The sequence below is a fragment of the Patagioenas fasciata genome, chromosome 1 (assembly GCF_037038585.1).
Source record: "Patagioenas fasciata isolate bPatFas1 chromosome 1, bPatFas1.hap1, whole genome shotgun sequence".
In the NCBI taxonomy this organism is placed as follows: domain Eukaryota; kingdom Metazoa; phylum Chordata; class Aves; order Columbiformes; family Columbidae; genus Patagioenas; species Patagioenas fasciata.
In genome coordinates this window covers 178,817,104-178,823,103 of record NC_092520.1, presented here as the reverse complement: position 1 = coordinate 178,823,103, position 6,000 = coordinate 178,817,104, and the positions used below count along the sequence as shown (strand labels likewise).

At 44.9% G+C, this 6,000-nt stretch overlaps 1 protein-coding gene across 1 annotated transcript in view; it reads left to right on the top strand.

Annotated features, from left to right (window-relative positions):
* Window positions 1-256: 256 nt before the first annotated feature.
* HMGA2 (high mobility group AT-hook 2) overlaps window positions 257-6,000 on the top strand; it is a 159,689-nt gene continuing 153,945 nt past the window's right edge. Inside the window, exon 1 of the mRNA XM_071802504.1 lies at window positions 257-345. The gene's annotated coding sequence lies outside the window, so the exon portion shown is untranslated. The remainder of the gene's footprint in view (window positions 346-6,000) is intronic.

Sequence of the window (6,000 nt, the reverse complement as noted above, 5' to 3'; positions counted from 1 at the left end):
GCGTGCGATGGGTTCAAACTGAGTTTCAGCAACAGCTCTCCCCGCTCAGGGAGGGCCAGGAAAGGAAGTGTCCTACCCCGTACCCATCGCCGGTGCCCGCCGCCCCCCGCGCCGGCCGGGCCGGCAGGTCCCGCTGTCCCCCGACGGGTTTCGGTGGCCGGGAGGCTCCAGCCCCCGCGGGTGGCGGGTAAAGGGGGAACCGACATAAGGGCCGGGAGGCCGGTTGGGGGAGCTTCGGGGACGGGGGGGTCCCTCACGGTGCCAGGGGAGGGGGATCCCCGCGGGCCGCGGCAAGGTGTAGGATCTCCGGCCATGGACTGGAAGGAGCCGGCTCCGCTCGCCTCGGTAGGGCATTTACGATATTTTGCCCTTTTAACTCCCTCGGTGCCCCCGCCTTCCTTCCCCTCCCGGTTTATAGGCTGTGTCAGCGGCAGTGATACACGCACAAAGACGTTTACCAGACACAAAGGTAAAAGGTTTGTCCCACTCCCGGGGGCGGCTCTGGCTGCTGCCCTGTCCCCGGCGCAGGTGCCCGGTTCCGCCGGGGGCGCTTCGTGACACCCTCCGTGTGCCCCGAACGGAGCGGCAACCCGGGCTGGAGGTGCTTGCTTTGCATCTACACTAAACTTGCCACTTAGCCGTGTTTTTTGATTTATCAGCGCTTTAAATGTGCCGCACTCCCCCCTCACTCCCCGCCCCGAATACTCTGCATCGGGGTTTTTTCATGTTTCCTTTTAGACCTCGAGACCGTGTTCGCCGCCCCTTAGTCCCCTCGCCTTTAAACAACAGGACTCATTTTTGTAACCTTCTTCACCCCCCCCTCCTCCCCGGCTTTCCTAGGCGAGGCGGAGGGCTTGGGGCGGGGGCTGCGTGCTTTCTGAATGGTGGCAAGGAGGAGCATAGGGAAAGTGGTGATCTCTTGCTGCTGTCGAGCTGGCTGCCCCGATCGTGGGAAAGTGGCTGCACGTAAAGCAGCAGATTCTTTGTCCCTGTTGTTCTTCTGTAATCGATCTCACTTCAAGTCGAGGGGTGGAAAACTTCAAAGGCAGATCAGGCTGTTGGAGGTCGGGGCAAGAGCACAATCAGCTCGTAATGCACCCACTTTGCCTCCTCCCCCTCTTACTCCTCCTCCTTCAGGAGCGAGGGTTGCATGGGCTGGGGGTGAGGGAAAGAGCCCTACGTTCTCTAAAGTACAACCAATCGATAAATAAAATGCAGACTTTGTGGAAAGAGTGAGAAGGAGAGAGCGAGGGAAAAGAGTTGGGGGCGTTAATGTACCCAAGTCAAACACACAAGGTCTTGGTTGCACTTTTTCTCTCTCTCCTGTCTTCTCTAAATAGCTGCATTCCAGTTATATATAGAATAGTCGTTCGTCTCTTTTTTTTTTTTTCCCTTTTTTTCCTCTCTCTAGGTCGATTTTAGGGCTATACAGTTTACAGTGTAAATTACTATAGAAGAAAAAAATAGCTGCTTGGCAGCAGCTGAGGGTTGTTCTCCGTAGTGCGTAGTACAAAACAATCTACTCTGGCATGCAGTTTTAGCAGTGGTGGGAGGGGGAGCACAAATGATGCCAAGACAATACATAACCATGCTGTGGACATCTGCCATTCAGAGCCAGCTGTGGCTGGGACTTCCATCATATCTGCCAACACGTGAAAACTACATCTAGGAAGAGATATCTGAAGTCATGGAAATGTTCTCTTGCATTAGAACATCATTTTGATAGACTAGAGAAAGCATCTAACTATTTCTAACCATGGTTCATGACATTTTCTAAATAAAATATTCAGGATAAGACATCAGAAAAGTGCACACAATCAGCTCTAGATACAGCCCTCCACACATCTATCACTATATCTTGAACTTTTTAGTACTGCAAGAAAGTTGAATTTAACCTTATGTGATCAATGATTTTGATTTTTTATACTGCTTACTGATATGCCTTGATTAAACATTTACGTACATTTTGTGGCATACTATTTTTTTTCTCTTAGCTAAATGTGCAAAATTAGAAATTTCCAAATTTGGTGGAAAGATAACTGCAAGTCACTTTGGCATCTCTAGTACCTTAGGTGTCAGTTGTGTTATGCTAAGAACAGGGGTTTAGGCATCCTCAGAGTTTTTGGGATAAGTACTTAATTAAAAATACTATTATTTTTAAGAAGTAATAATGGTTTAGCATTCTCCACATATATAATAACCTTTTAACCACTTGTGCAGTCAGCAATGGTCAGCTTCAAGTGTTGCAGTAGTAAAATGGTTACATATTATGTGTGGCCACATAATACAGGTGGAGCTTATAGCAACACTCTGTGCTTGTGCTAGGACAGTACAAAACCCATTTCCATTCAGCTGATTGCAGCCTTCCAGTTATTCACACTTTACATTGTAGTTTTCTGTGTTTTTCCCAGAGTGAATTTTTCAAGAGCTATTTCAGAAAAAAAATTATTCAGCTCTGTTTAAATACAAAGAAAAACTGAAAATACTAAAAGTATTTGCCAATTGTTTTACACTGTAACCATATTCTCAACAGGGCTGGTTTTTCCGATGTTGTGTGCTAGAGAGTTAAAAGTAGCCAGGAACCTCAGTCAATTAGGAACAAGCCTTTTAGTGAAATATTTGTACTTGATGTGATCACTGGGACTGGATTTTTATCAAATGAATGGGTTATTTTTAAAAAAATTCCTTACATCCAATTAACCCAGCCCATGCTGGCTAAGAGAACTATCGTTGCATTGTACATTTGCACATGGAATAGGACTCGTATTATAGGAATAGGGCTACCATACATCTGATTTTTTTCCCCTTGGATGACAGCTCTCCTTCCCCTCACCCGCCCTCTGAGTCCCATCTGGGCAACCTTTTCATAATTGCTCTCTGTGTTTTAAAATCTCTGCCCCAGTGGGAACTGGGGCGCCTTTTTTTAATTTTTTTTTCCTCCTTCTTTCTGCTTTGTTTTGCTACAGGGAGAACTAGACAAGGGATGGGCTTAGTCCTGTGTGATAGCTAATGAGAGAGTGGTAACAGAGCACAGGGGGAGAGGCAAGCAAAGCAACGGCAGCAACATGGAGGCACACAGTGGAACATCTTGGTGCAGTTTGGAGGATCGTACTTAGGAGATAGAATGCCCTAGGCTGGGTTGATACAGAGAATTGTGCTGGGATTTGAAGGGGCCTTGAGCCCAGGGGAAGTTTTGGGTAGTGTTCCATTAAGCTGGGAAGTGTTTGGGGAAAGGTACAAGAGGTTGCGGTTTGATGACCACTTCAAACTTGGGGTTTGAGGATCTCTGAGTAAGGAATATTTAGGAACATGATAAGGTGGTAAGAAACACATTCAGGGCTGCTGAACATCATCTCCCACCATTAGACAGGACAAGCAGTAGTGGTGGGCATGCCATATGGATCTTCTACAAACTCGCTGCAGAAACAGATCCCACCACCTACCACTAGTGTGACACTATTAAACATTTCAGACATGGCCAGTAAGATTTCAGGGGCTGTAAGTGGGAAATAAACTTCCTCTCTAGCTCTCTTTCTCCTTTTCCCTTCTTCCATTCCTCCTTTGTGAGACTCTTGCTGGAAGAGAAGGATTTATCCCAGCGAGCCTTAATCCTATGGTAAAGGATGCAGGACAAGGCATGCTGAAGGTGCTGGAAGTAAATCTTTGAACCCACCTACCTCCAACCACATGCCCAGCATTCCTGCTCTAGCACTTTGCAGAGTAAAGAGAAACACCTTAGCTCAAATAGGGAAGAGAAAGGACATCTTCTCTGCCCCATCATTAAGGTGGAAAAGGTACAAGACTAATATCAAGAAAGCTTGAAAGAAAGGAGAGGAAGGGGCACAAGAGGGCTGATTGGCACAGGGTGGTGCCGTGTGGCACAAGCTGAGTATCATGGATATTGTAAGGTTCCAGTAAGATCATCTGCCTTTTAAGTCTAAGAATTTGAAAGTTTTAGCAACATTTTAATAGTTGGATACATTCTGAATTATAACACTAGTGACACCTGCCCTTTGTCTATTTGTTAAGATAAGCTTAAATTTGAGGTTGAAGTTCCATCAATTCAGGGTTTTTTTCCCATTTTCCTTGTTGCTATTGAGTTAGGACATACCTCATTTTCTGTCTCAGTTCATCCTTACCACACACACTACAGTTGGCAAGGAAGTAGTAATCCCAGATGAGAAACCAAGTCAAAGAGAGACTCCAAGTGAATCTTGATGAATGTGCACATTTTGAGGTGAAAGCTCAGAGTTCCCCCAGCTGTAAAAGCACTTCCTACTCCCTCCCATGTCTACACTAAATGCAGACTAACAGTGGGACCTGAGCTCTCTGTTACCATGGTGTGATACAGTGGGATGTCCGATGTCACACGACAGAGGAGACGCTACAGTGCAAAGCATCTTTTCCTGAGTACCGTGCACAGAGTCTTGCACCAAAGCTATCCCATGCATGTGTCTTGTGGATTTTCTCAAGACAGTAGTGTCTTTCTTTCCAGACATGTCCCTATTAGAGATAATTAGGGCTAAAAGGCACTTCTGACCTCAGACTCTGTGACGGTGCTGGTTAGTTCTCAGGAAATAAGCTAAACATATTTAGCCTAGATGGTCAACAAAGCTCAATAGTCACCTTGAAAGTGACCCTAATAGACTAGTCTGGACAGTCAAAAGTCTCTGGCATAGCTGGGAAGTGAACCCAGACCTCCCCAGTGCTTCTTCAGTTTGCTAAACATGAGCTCTGCTTCACACTTACAAATACCACAAATTCTGTTTCCCTCCTTTTTTTTTTTTTTTTTAAATCTCTCTCTTTAGCACTTTTCTATTCCTCTTACTCTCCATATTCCGTTCTCCTTCACTTTTCAACTTCAACTTAAAATGCTCTATTTAAAAATGTAGGGGCCAGATCCTCGGAGCCAGCCAAACCACACATGGTGCAGGCCCAGGGTATAGGGAGGGGGAAGGTGGCTCTAAGCCATTTTTCATCTCCCTGGATTCTAGGTTGACTTGATGCCAAAGTGGCCCCTGGCATAACTGAGAGCAGGAATGCTCTAAATTACACTAGTTAGAACAGTTCCCAAGGGCCTATCCTATGCCACTTGCTCCTTTCCGCCTTGGCCACCTATGAAGGCCTCCTACACTGCCTTATTTTGTGCAGGGATTTCCTACATCAGGGAAAGCCCAGCTGCCCTATTACGGTACAAAGGTGATGGAGAATCATTCCCTAAGCATTTCCAGTATAAATAAAGCAATTCTGTTAAAGAAAATTACAGAACTAACATAACATTAGAATTTGTCATCTTAATGACTTTGCTTGAACATCACATTTTTCCTTCCTACCTTCCATGTGTGCTTGACAGGGAAAGGGCTTGTTTTTAATTAGGCCGTAAAGTCTTCAAGGTGGGGACTGTGTAGGTTGAGTGAAGAATGGTCTGCAAGACAATACAGAAAATGTTTAATACCATTAGAAAAATCAGCAACTTTATTTTCTTCTATGGGAATATTGCATGTGGTTCTAGTCATGCCATTTACAAAAGGAGACTGCCATTACAGAGATGTGATGGAAGGGCTGGAGCATGAGAAGACTGAAATAAGTCTGAAAGTACTGGAAATGATCCACTCAGAAGACAAATAAGAGAGTTTCTAATAAAAAATAACTAAATATAATATTGGATTTGAGTGGGAGCCATCTTTTACTAGAGGCATTTCTAGTGAAAGATGGCAAACTGAAAACCAGCCCAAGAAAATATTTTCTCATAAAAGGAAGTATTGACTGTGGCACTTGAGACTTCACCAACACCTCACACTGAAGAACATAGCAAAGTATTCCAAGTGAGGTAAACATGATAACAAGAACATCCCCTGTTATAGTTTACGGTTTAAAAGATGTGTAGTTTGTGCAGAGAATAAAACCTGATGCTTTGTAGTTCATTATGGCTCATAATTTAAGAGAACTTTTTAGGGGCTAGAATGCAATTTCATGGTGGCAGACTATCCTGCAAGAAAG